A 13,129-nucleotide genomic window follows, 5' to 3' on the forward strand; every position below is an offset into this window, starting at 1 on the left:
GAATCGTGGCATGTGTACATAGTATATCTCTATTGTATATGGTAATTCAGGTTCAGGTTTTCAATTACGCAGCATCGTTATCCTAGAAAATGAATAAATCAGATAAATAAGTATCGGGAAAATTGTATACGATTACTTTGATAACTACATAATTAAAAACAATAAATGTTATATATATATAATGTTGTTTTAAATAAAAGTTTAACTTGTTAACACATAAAGGTGCTGAGTTAGTGATGTCTAACACAATTGCTCATGTTATACTACAATCATATTTGCAAAATCAACGAGCAATTTTCAGCCATCAGTCAATGATCTTAAATGTTCTGAAAACGATGAATTTTCTCCTAAATACATCGTAATAGAGGCAACCGAGCTATACAACTTGTTTTAAGTACTTTTATTTTGCTCTATGTGCAAATGATTATTCCATCAAGAAACTGAACAGATGGTTATTTGTAATTATGGGTCGGCATTAGCACATGATTGTTACTTGATTAGAAAAGTTTTTGAACAAGTGAAACCTCTTTTCTAGACAAAAAAAAATCTATTTCTTGTGTAAATTCAATCATCATATCAGATGGAAAGGTCATGTTCTCCTCAGCATGTAATAATACTGTATTGTTTTGGGTTCAAATTTGGATAACATTGAATGCTGTGTTATGAAAATGCAGTTTATTTGTTCCACAAGTTAAAGTGGCTGATAATTTATGTATTCGATCCATCACAAATGTTCCAGTATTTAAACTATGATCAGAGACAATTATCTTTGTCTTGTAGCTAATATTATCTAAACATTGCTATAAACATGTATCTTCATTCAAGACTAGTTAATCATTATTCACTAAGAAAAGGTCTGTATGCAGTTGTCAGGAAACAGGTTTAATCTGGAATTCTTCATATATCATATGATTGACCATTGTTCTGGTGACTTACGTATCAATCAAGAATTCAACTTCGCACTTTTGTGTTTTTACTTGCACATGTATCACATTCCAAACAGCCCTAAACAAGCTGGGTTGAATACCTAACCTTTTTCTTGCAAGCTGGATAACGTGCATCCCTTCCCTTGGATTGATAGTCAAATCTAATCAATACTCTGTTGATTTTCTGAAGTTGTGTAAAACTACTCTTTTAGTATTGATGAATAATTTAACGACATTAACAACACAAAACAAAGCCATTTGATAATGATTTTTCTTAATGTAAAATCGAAAACACAATATAACGGCACCAACAGACGTTAAAACACAAAATGCAGAACCATTTACTATAGTTAAAATGTCATAAAACACAAAGTTCATGAATATTGTCAATGACTTTCGTTTTCAATCCGGTCGACTGTAAATATTCAAGTACTGAATCCAATAACTTTAGCTGCTCTAACAATGTAATAATTAAGAAACTATCCCACAAAATGTCACTTATATATTTAACAACGAAACCATGCTTAATAGTGGTGTATTGCTCATTAAATAGATTGCCTGCATAGTAGCCAATTAAGACTTACAAACTGGAGGTGTTTGTATATCTCTCCACCTCTGACTTAGTTCGTTGTGAAGAAAGAGTGTGTGTGTATATGTTTTCTTTTAGCAAAGCCACATCGGACTATCTGCTGTATCCACCGAGGGAAATCGAGCCCTTGAGTTTAAAGTTGTAAATCCGAAGACTTACAGCTGTCCCCGCGGGGGATGTGAAAAAAGAGACAAAACACAGAAGGTTCATCACAACTATCTTTAACCAAGTGACCTTTGTCCAGTACGGTTCAAGTAGGAAGATGAGAGCCTTGTGCCATTATCTGATTTGTCAACAGAAGAGCTATTTTTATATCATAGTTTGGGACATCACAAGCTACGTATCTTTTCTGCAGGAAGACAGTTAATTGGCACTTCGTGAATACAGGTCCCTGGCAGATCTAGAATCAGGGAATGTTAGATGTATGTACTTGAGCGACTAGACTGAAAGGATCATAAAATGTTTCAAAACCTTACGTATTAGTTAAGGGTATATGGGGTACATGGTGTCGTCCTGTATCATAATAGTTTCGAACTCAAGGACCACTATGAACATCAATCTTCCAATTAATAGATCACCCTAACTAAGGCAATTAAATTCTTATCACTATTGTAAAACTCTGCTTTTTACCTCGGAAAGCAATACATATCACTTTTTTTTTATCAATTATGATCGATTATAGTGTAGCTATCATCAGATATATTGTAGATATTTAAATGGGAAAAACTGTTCAACAGCTAGAAGAATAAGGTTACAACTCCCATTAAACAGCCAATCTACCCACCAAGCCATTAACCCCTTACATATTAGCTTCAACCTTTGGTTCTCGATTTAGCAGCATCACGATAAATTCCTTGGTGGGATACAACTTTATTTTAGTAGCATATTCAATACACTTCCATAGACTACACAAATGAGATAGGACCCCTTTAACCAGAACGAAGCTGCTTCCATACTGCAAGTACAAATCAGCCATAACTGTGTACCAGTTATTAAGTTCTTCCTCACTCGAGCACTTTATGAAATCAAGCACTACTTCTTCGAGGCTCAATATTAAAAACTATACTGCCTGTCTTTAATTCAAATTGTTAAAAACAGTAATAACTGTAAGGATAATAAAAGATTAATCTGATTCATCATATTCACAAGATCTCAATATGTGAGCAAAATGAAAATCACTATTAAGTAAAAAAGAAGACTCTACATGTTTCGACATTATAATGTCATCGTCATTTAAACACAAACTGCAGAGATCCATTTCCTATAGATGAAATGTCAGAAAATATAAGGTTTATAAGTATTGCAAAGATAGCAACGTTCTTTCATCTTTTAGATGTGTTAGGTATCTAGTTATCATTTCAGTCCTGTCAATTGTGAATGATGACGTCATAAGTCTAAACATGTATCATCAACTTTTGAAATTAAAAATTATTTAATTGTTATCCGTTTTAATGTTATGTGTTATTTATTATTTTAACATTATACGCAAGTTTCGAGAAACAACACTTTTGAGACACTGATGTCATCACATCACAAGAACCTCTGTGTTTAGTCTCTACTCCTTGCATCAGAATTATGTGTTGCCTTAGAAAACTCGTCCTCGAACTCTGAATGCTTCCAGGGCTCTTCTTGATTCATTTTTTGACATCGCATCATGCCTCTTCTTGGGGATAAACTCTCATGTGCTTACTGTCTTCGTAGTAGATGGACAGTTCTGACTGGTAAAAAACTGTATTTATCAATGTCCCTTTTTTTTTACTTATTGTGAATAAAAATTCCTGAGACTATATATAGTTGGAATGCTTTGGTCACTGGCAATTTGGATGTTCTGTAAAATTCTTCCACTCAATCAGGACTCTTAGTTTATATGTTATGATGTTGATCCTCAGACATCCACACTTTTTGTGCAGTAAGGTCTAACTTCAGACGTGAAACCTGTTCAAATAACGCCAAGTTTACCTTCTCTTAAGGTTATGATATAAGCCTACTTGAATATTTCACTACAAAGATACTACAATATTTTAATGATAGTGACTGTACGATTTTATATTCATTTCTTAAAGAAAGATGCTCTGACAGAAATGTTAATTTAATGACAAATATTTTTTCTCTTCAAGAATTACGTAAGCATAATGACTTTTTTGTATTTATATTTGTTGTGGTCACATATTCAAAGTATAAAGTTTTTAAGATGGGAATTTTTACCGACTTTTTAATATATATATATAGTAATAAATTGGCAAACAACAGTTTACAAGCCTAATGAACATACAACATGTTTCGACAGAACACTGGCCTGTATTCTTCATGTGTTATTATAAATTTGTTTAATGGTCATCTTTTACAAAAAATAAAAAATAAAAGAGTTAGACATTTCGACCTATGACAAATACGGATTTTCACATAGCATAAATATCAGTTTTTAGGGCAAGATACCAACCCCATTTTCACACTAGATTCTTTGAAGATAGTGCTTACACTAATAAAATATTGAGGAAAATTATATAAAACTATCTTAATATTAAATCAAGTTGCACATGTAAACCTACAACAAATTGAATATAAAATGTAAAAATAAGAATATGTTAATTGATAAGCTCATTCTTCCATAAACCCTCAGATAGTTTCATTACACGTTTTATACAACATAGCAAATATTCATGCTTTATTCGCCACTTAGACGTACAATCCTCATCTTATAGCCTGTTGTCTTTTTCAGAACAAATATCGCTGGCTTTCTCTTTACTGCTCCCCGCTAGTACAACGGTACATCTATGGATTTACAGCCTTAAAATCAGGTGTTCGATTCCCTTCGGTGGGCTTGCTAGATAGCCCAATGTGCTATGGCTTATACAAATAGTTTTGGTCCGGCATGGCTAGGAAGTTAAGACACTCGACTCGTAATCTGAGAGTGACGGATTCGAATTCCCATCACACCAAACATGCTCGCCCTTTTAGCCGTGGAGGTGTTACAATTGGTAAAATAGTATCTCAAGAGTTGGCGGTGGGTGGTGATGACTAACTGCCTTCCCTCTAGTCTTACACTGCTAAATTAGGAACGGTTAGCACAGATAGCCCTCGAGTAGCTTTGCGCGAAATTCAAACCAAACCACTATTTATATAGTGTTCCGACCATTATTGTGTTAGTTGTATCCCAGCCAGCTGAAGAGCTCTGGATTGAGCGAAACGCGTCCTCGTCAATCATATATATTTTTTTCAATATCTATGAGACTAGATTAACAGTGTAGTGTTTCATAATGTGACAGGTCTCGTACTAATGTGCCATAACAAGTAAAATTTAAACCCTTCATATCTTTGGAATTTTCTGTTTTAATTAATACTATTTTTCAAGGTCGTACTATGACTATGATAATAGTAGGTATAAACGAACGTCGAGGACTGTTATCATGTGAAGCAAAACAACGGTTGAAAAGCATTGCCTTGTAGATTTTTTTTTTTTTTTTGGAATTTCGCACAAAGCTACTCGAGGGCTATCTGTGCTAGCCGTCCCTAATTTAGCAGTGTAAGACTAGAGGAAAGACAGCTAGTCATCACCACTCACCGCTAACTCATGGGCTACGAATAGTGGGATTGACCGTCACATTATAACGCACCCACGGCTGAAAGGGCCAGCATGTTTGGTGAGACGGGGATGCGAACCCGCGACCCTCAGATTACGAGTCGAACGCCTTAACTCACCTGGCCATGCCGGGCCGAAAACAATGATACACTGAAAGCACTAATTTTGAATTTAGAAGTAAATCATATTTATCACGTTCTCAAAAATTTATCAGCCAAACATACACTTTGTGATAATACCATATATATGTATCTATATAGAGTATGGGATGTCATGTTTTTTTTTCACCTTGTAAACATGTTGTTTATAACATTTGAATTGTATAATTACTCTTACAATTCAAATACCTTTCAATAATAGACATATATGCCTAGTAATTACATACCTTTCTAATAAATAAAAAAACTCACTTTGGTTATTTGGAGCTAGTGTACGTCTCTTTTTATTGCTTATAAACTACAGTGTCTATATAATTAGAAGTGCTGAAAAGGAAACTTAAATAATGCAAGGAATGTAATATGAACATAAAATTACACTCGTGACCCGAATACGAGTCACTTTCTATTGGCTTCTTTACTGTTTTTATATTGCAAGGCTTGGAACAGATCAAGCACACAGTCATTTTATCACAGCAACAACAAAAGGCAAATGTACCAAATACCTGTTGGGATTAATGCAATGATTTATTATTTGTTGAGAAAGAACAAGACAAACAAAGACATCTTTACTGTAAGAAAGAAACGTGAAGTAATTGCTAATTATACAAAGTAGTAGAAATCACTGTTGTTTAATTAATTGAACACAAAAATGCTGTACGTTAATGAAAATGAACTTATATTCTAAAAAAAAAATCTTAAACTGTTTCTAATGCTGGATTAAACTTAAACTTACGTTTAGCCAAAAGCATACACTATTAAGAACTATATAGAACACAAAGTATCCTGATGTATTCAGAGCTGATAAAACGAATACTTGAAAGTATCAAAAGAGCTTTCACAAATGACACTTTCTCTGAGTAGGTGTGTTTTCCTTGTAGCAAAGCCACATCGGGCTATCTACTGAGTCCGCTGAGGGGAACCGAACTCCTGATTTTAGCCAAGTAAGTCCGTAGACTTACCGCTGCACAAGCGGGGGACCACTTTCTCTGACAAATCACAAAACTGTATTCCAATATTCTGGAAGTAGCTCTGTTTTATGTGGAAGTCATAAAATAACCTCACACAGTGGATGATGTTGAATATAACATATCATTGAGAAACTTGCGCCTCAACGAAAAATATCTGAAAAAGTATGTAAACTAGATTATTAATTTGGCTCTAAACTAAAACACTAGAAGGTTTTAAATATTTGTCACTACAGTTAAGCATTGGAATATGTGAATACAGCACCTCATGTTCTCAGTTATTCTCAGATTAAATTGATTTGTACAGAAAATAATAAGGTAGGTTCACATTATTTATGTAAGGATGATTAACAGGATAAATCATGAAGTAATACTGAATTTAACTAAAGTGACGGAGTTTCAGCTAAGGATTAATCAGTTTGGCCTGTTGTTTTACATACAATGAAAACAATCCTTATTTATTCACATAAAAAAATCACACTGAGCAGTCATCATTGTATTTGTGAATTAAAACTGATTTTCTTCTCTCAGAGATGCTTCTCCATTAACTTGATTCCGTACAATTATGTCCAAATCTAACATTTCTTATTTAACAGAAAATGTTGAATTTGTCAAAGTAATTAGTGCTACCTACAAGAATGATCATTCTCATTTAAAATTGAGGAGGCTTTAACCTCGAAATATCACCTGACTTACCAGTGAAGGACACTTTTATTGTATACATTAGTGTACAATGTATAGCATTAAAACAATAACCCTAGTGGCAAAACAAAAGATAATACGATCTCCAGAAAATAAGTCAATTTAATGGCTTTTTGAGCCATGTGTCATTTAGAAGCTGCATATGCTCAGAATAGGAAGATAGAAAATGAATGCTATGCCTACATACTGACAATAAAACTTAATTTTAAAACCAATTACCTTTACACATATGACACGGTAAGAAAGTGTATTTGCTTTCTTTTGCACAGGTAAACATTTACACACAACCTGGATTACACAACCCTTAAATAATGAACTACAACTTGCACACAAAAATCGTTTAACAATAAAAAGTACAATAAACAGTCAAATAGTGAGAATGATAAAAAGAAAATCCTTGATAATAGTGTAAAACAAAAAATAAAACACTCGTAAGCAATGATATAATACAGTAAAAATAGTTTAACACAAAAATATATTATACAAAAAAGCACTTAACAAAGATTACAAATACAAACATTCATAAATAAACATAGACAAATACATTGGACCAGTCAACATTCCCCATCTGAAAGTGCAATTTGTATGCTGAGATCACTTCTAGCACGAGAGTGGGTTGTTAATACCTCAGGTGTTTTTGTCAGGAGCTTTATCCTCAGATCTCTCTCTCTCTCTAAACCTGGTCATAGGACATCTTTTTCAATAGCGCCTTGATGCCTGACAAGGTAAGACTTTGTCCACTGGCTTTGTGTTCCATATGACGACCATTTTTGCTATTAACATTGTTAGGCCTTCATTTAACACATTTCTCTTATCTATGATGTGCTAGCCACAGTAGTTAATATGGGAATCTAGAGCCAATAGTAAAAAATATTTCTAATTTGTTTGTTTCTTTGGAATTATGCACAAATTTATATGCTTTCTGTCCACTACGGGTTTCGAAACCTGGTTTCTAGCAGCGTAAGTTCGCAGACATGCCACTGTGGGGGAGAGGCAAATATCTCTGAAGACATTAATCTAAGAAATAGGACATGCATTTTAATTAATTCAATTTGTATATTATTTATACATTAATCACACAATTGATTAATTAATATTTAATTAATAATTTACATATTAGCGACAAAGAGTGTATTTTAATTAATTCAATTTACATAACAATTGCACATTAATCATTCAATTAACCTTTAGTTAATAAACTAATAATTGGATATTAATTATTAATTTGCATAGTATGTAATGACAGATAATTACAGGAAGAGGCGCCAGTTCTTGATAATAACTGAAAATAAGTATAGGCTCACATGAATCAATAATATCTAATTATATTGTGTAATAATAGTTTGAACAAAGTTTTGAATCAGTAAATTACATTATGTGATTCAGAAAACTAGAGTTGTAATGCTCTTTCTTTCAGCAATATCTCAACTACATAACCAACTTAATTTTGAAGTAATCAAATAGTTATCATGTTATATCTGATGGGCATCAGTTAGTGAAACTCTGCTCAAAAGTATAGAAAACAGTGATAGCTACGCCCCTTTCGTCCTATTAAGTTCACAATTTAATAATCGAATGGAAATTAGACAATTTAGCACATAAATTGTGTTGTTAACATCACTTGATAACTTGGAAAGCAAGGAATTCCACTTCTTTCAGTCAAAGGTTTTATAATCAGTTACAATCCTAGCTTAAATAACCAGCTAATCCTACCCATATTGATCAGGAAACTGTTTAAAATGGCATATCAGTGATGTCTTTCACCTCTAACTCCAGCATTGTGGACAGCTATATAAGTGCTTTTAGTTCTTTTCTACTGATTGACCGAGATAGCATGACTTAAGGTGACATCAGCATTCTTATCCAACTCATTGATCTCAACTGCAAACTTCTATACTCACCAGCGAATAAGATATTGTGCATGATATCTAAACAAAGCTATGGATAAGCTAAGATAACGCTATATACGAGGGCTGTTCAAAAAATACGCGGACTGTTTGAATTGCGCGGCTCCAGTTGGTTCCAGGGGAATTCGCTTGGTGTCGCTAGATTCACACAGATCAGCTGATTACGACGCCATTTCCCGATTGCAGATATCTTCATTTGTGTATTAGCTACGCGGTTTTAAGTGAAGTGCGATTTTTTTTCGTTTGGCGGATTTCAGAATGAATGACCTGAAGGAGCAACGACTTGCTGTGAAATTTTGTGTTAAACTTGGAAAATCTGTGACTGAAACTTTTGCTATGCTTAACACGGCTTACGGTGATGTTGCTATGAAGCGTACGGCATGTTTCAAGTGGCATGAACGTTTTAAGGATGGTCGACAGTCCATTGAAGATGATGAGCGTCCTGGACGTCCTTCCACGTCAACTGACGACCCGCACGTCGACAAAATCAACACCCTGGTGCGGGCAAATCGACGTCTGACTGTCAGGGAGCTTGCTGAAGAGTGTGGGATATCAGTTAGATCTTGTTACAAGATTTTGACCGAAAAATTGAAGATGCACCGCGTTGCTGCATAATTTGTGCCACGCCTGATGACGGACGAACAAAAAGCCCATCGCGTCCAGGTTTGTCAGGAACTGCTTGATCGTTCAGAAGAAGATGAAAACTTCTTGTCAAGGATCACAACAGGTGATGAATCATGGGTTTATGGTTATGACATTGAAACGAAGGTCTAATTGTCCCAGTGGATGGGTGAAACATCCCCCAGACCCAAAAAAGCTCGCCAAGTTCAATCCAAGGTCAAGGTGATGCTGTCAGTTTTCTTCGATGCTAAGGGTGTTGTTCACCACGAGTACCTCCCCGAAGGCTCCACAGTGAACCAGACTTACTACATTGACGTTCTGAAACGTCTGAGGGACGCCATCCGTGGCAAAAGGCCAGAAATGTGGAGGAGTGGCGACTGGTTTTTCCATCACGACAACGCTCCAGCCCATTCAGCCCTCAGAACTCGTGAGTTTTTGGCCAAACACTCAATCAATGTTCTTCCCCACCCCCCCTACTCACCTGACCTTGCTCCTTACGATTTTTTCTTGTTCCCCAAACTCAAAAGACCCTTGAAAGGAAGAAGATTTGAGACGATTCCCGAGATTAAGGCAAATGCAACGAAGGAGCTGGAGGACATCACAAAAGAAGCGTACCAGGACTGTTTCAACAAGTGGAAACACCGTTGGGATAAGTGTGTGCGTTGGGAAGGAGAGTACTTTGAAGGGGTCCCAGACCTGTAACTTCTAAATAAAGTACATTTTGTTTTATGACGTCAGTCCGCGTATTTTTTGAACAGACCTCGTATTTGATTGCATGCTCTATTCTATCCTTCAACTGCAATTACACCACTCCTATTCAATTATCACTGGCATAAATGCCCAATATAAATTCACTGTCACTAAACTTATGAACCTTTGATCAAATCAGTTGAGATTATCGTATATTATGATGGCGTATCAAAGAAAAGAGCATCATTTATTTAATTATTCTTAACTCTTTTATACATGTAGAACAATAACAGCTTCCAGTGAATCTGCTGTATGATTCTCAATCCACTGTTTGTGTGGATACATCGAGTTCCTGAATTTTGCAATGGTTAAATCTTACGAACTTCAGAAAATTTGTAAAGTGGCTATGAACAAATGAGGTGTTAGAGAAAAATACTATAACATTACCAAAGTTCAATTCTGATGAGTGGATTTGGTTATTGTCCGTATTTGCATTATGAAAGCAACAGTAATTCAGTTCTGACTGGACAGGATCATATTCTATCCGTCAATAACTCAATGAGGTGAGCAATGCATTACAGTAGTCACGTGATGCAAATAATTACATTTAATGCATGGACAACTTCCAAAATAGTGACAAGTTCTTGAAAACTTGTTTTGCTAATCATAAGTGGAAGACCATCTTGATTCAGTTTACGATAAGGGAGAAGCAAGCTGGCAGTTTACACAAAGTGTCAGATATAAAACGACCACTAGAAGAGCATTATTGCTGAGACGAACAGCTAGGATGATTAGAAAACCAATAACGTAGAATTACTGAATCATCTCATTACACAAGATGAAAATCATGACAGTTTCATTCTTTTCTGTGGTTAATGGATATTTTGCATTTGTGGCAACAATAATTTTTGTGGATTTTATGACTTAATCTTTATGAAATGAAACCTCAATTACTTGTTCACTCAAAGCGAAAGATAATAGAGTGTAGTTTTTGTGTTTTTTCAGGAGTAGGTTTGTTTTACAAACATGTTTTATACCATAGTCAAACTGTTTCCAAACTTCGACTCTATAACTGAATCTTTTAACTAGATAGTCGCTATACATGAAGTTTGTCTTAACTTTCTTTATTCAGTGCATTATGACAGTTTTTGGAATAACTACATAAATATAACTCCGCATTTAGTTGCAGGATCAGAAATTATTTCACTTATTTATTAGCAATTCAATCCACACAAATCACATATGAACTACCTGCTGATATTTGTCCCTACTTTCGAGGTAAAATACTAGAAATAAGCCAACTAATCAACAGCACTAGCAATCAACTTTTAAACTACTCAATTTTGATTTTATAGTTGGATTTGACTGCATACCTATGACTTTAGAATATGATAACAAGTAGTGAACCATGAGACTCACTCTGGGTACACTAATCACTAGGCCATGCCTACCCTCGAAATACATAATAATGTATTTTATTATTTGTTTAAGAAAATACGAATATAGAATTTTGTGGAAATGTTTGGCTTTTAGGAATAAAAAAAATATATATGCACTCCGCGGCTGAAATAAGCCCTTTAAATACTAAACTTATAAAAGTCTAAAACTACCAACACACTTGATACACCACTATATTCGACTATTTAAATTAGTATAGCGTTACTGAAACCGTAGAAAATTGGATCAGAAACTGTGAGTAGTAAACCTTATAAAAGCTGGAAACAAATTTACTAAAGATTGAAATATATATACTTATTCTAAACTTGTACTGTTAGTTAAATATTGTTTTTCAAACCCAATTCGCCTTTCTATAAAACATTCAAGATAGCAAGTTTTACCCGTGAGATTTTGTAGTATTATAATTGTTTATCACTCAATATTCTATATTTGGAGAAAAAAAACACTGATATAAAATTATATTTTGGCGTTTTAACTTGAGTAATGAATGAAAACAACGAACAGTAAATTCAATACTGTTTTCGAAATTACACGCTAAGGTGTATGAAAACATTTTTCTTCAAAGTTTTGTAATTTAAAGATAGAAAAAAATACAAAATTAAATTCAAAGCGAGACTAACAGTTTAATTATCTTTCTTGAAACCGTAGAATAAATGTAAGACTTCATTTTTTTATTTTGGAAATAAAAAAGTAAAATACTTAATTTTTATTTGTTGATAAATAACATGAATGTTGTCGGTATGACTAGCTATGAATCGTTTGTTTTAAGATAAGCACAAAGCTACGCAATGGGCTATCTGTGACAACCATGAGTATCGATAGCTGGTTTTTTAGTAAGTCCGCACACATGCCGCTGTGCTACAAGCAGGTGAGGAGAAGAATAGTTATGAGAACATAACCTCTGTTGTTCTTTGTTTGTTTTTTTACTTCATTCAGTTACACATAAGCACATATATAATTGGAAATTAAAGATTGAAACCTAATTTCAACCTCAGTAGAATATAAGTTCTGACTACGGCGATTTTCCATCTACGATAAGCCCATTTATTGGGATATTGTAAATCTTACGTCAGTACGCTTTAGTGAAAGTTGCTAACATATAATAGAAATAATACCAATCCTATTTTACGACCCATATCAGAATTAGAAACAAGATGTTTCAATGAGTCAAACTGTCAGATTGAAGTTGAATAATATGTATAAGAATAAAACCTATTTTATTGGTAGTGTTCACCAACAGCATTTAACTTTTGTATAATTATGAGACATTGTATCCTGAAATATGTATATAGATTACTTGAAAAGCGCAGTTTTACTAGATGATATAGAAATGAAAAATTTTAACTCTCATCTTGTTTGTATCTCTTGGAAGACCTGATCAAAACTAAAAAAGTAATTAGAGCAAAAATAATACAATTCAATATTGCTGACTACCAATAATGAATATTACAAATCAACACACAAAACTTAACTATAATGTTTAAGTTGCATTGAAACATCCATTAGGTACTCTCTCTCTCTTAAAGACGTTTT

Source organism: Tachypleus tridentatus, chromosome 12, assembly GCF_004210375.1.
Source record: "Tachypleus tridentatus isolate NWPU-2018 chromosome 12, ASM421037v1, whole genome shotgun sequence".
NCBI classification, from domain to species: domain Eukaryota; kingdom Metazoa; phylum Arthropoda; class Merostomata; order Xiphosura; family Limulidae; genus Tachypleus; species Tachypleus tridentatus.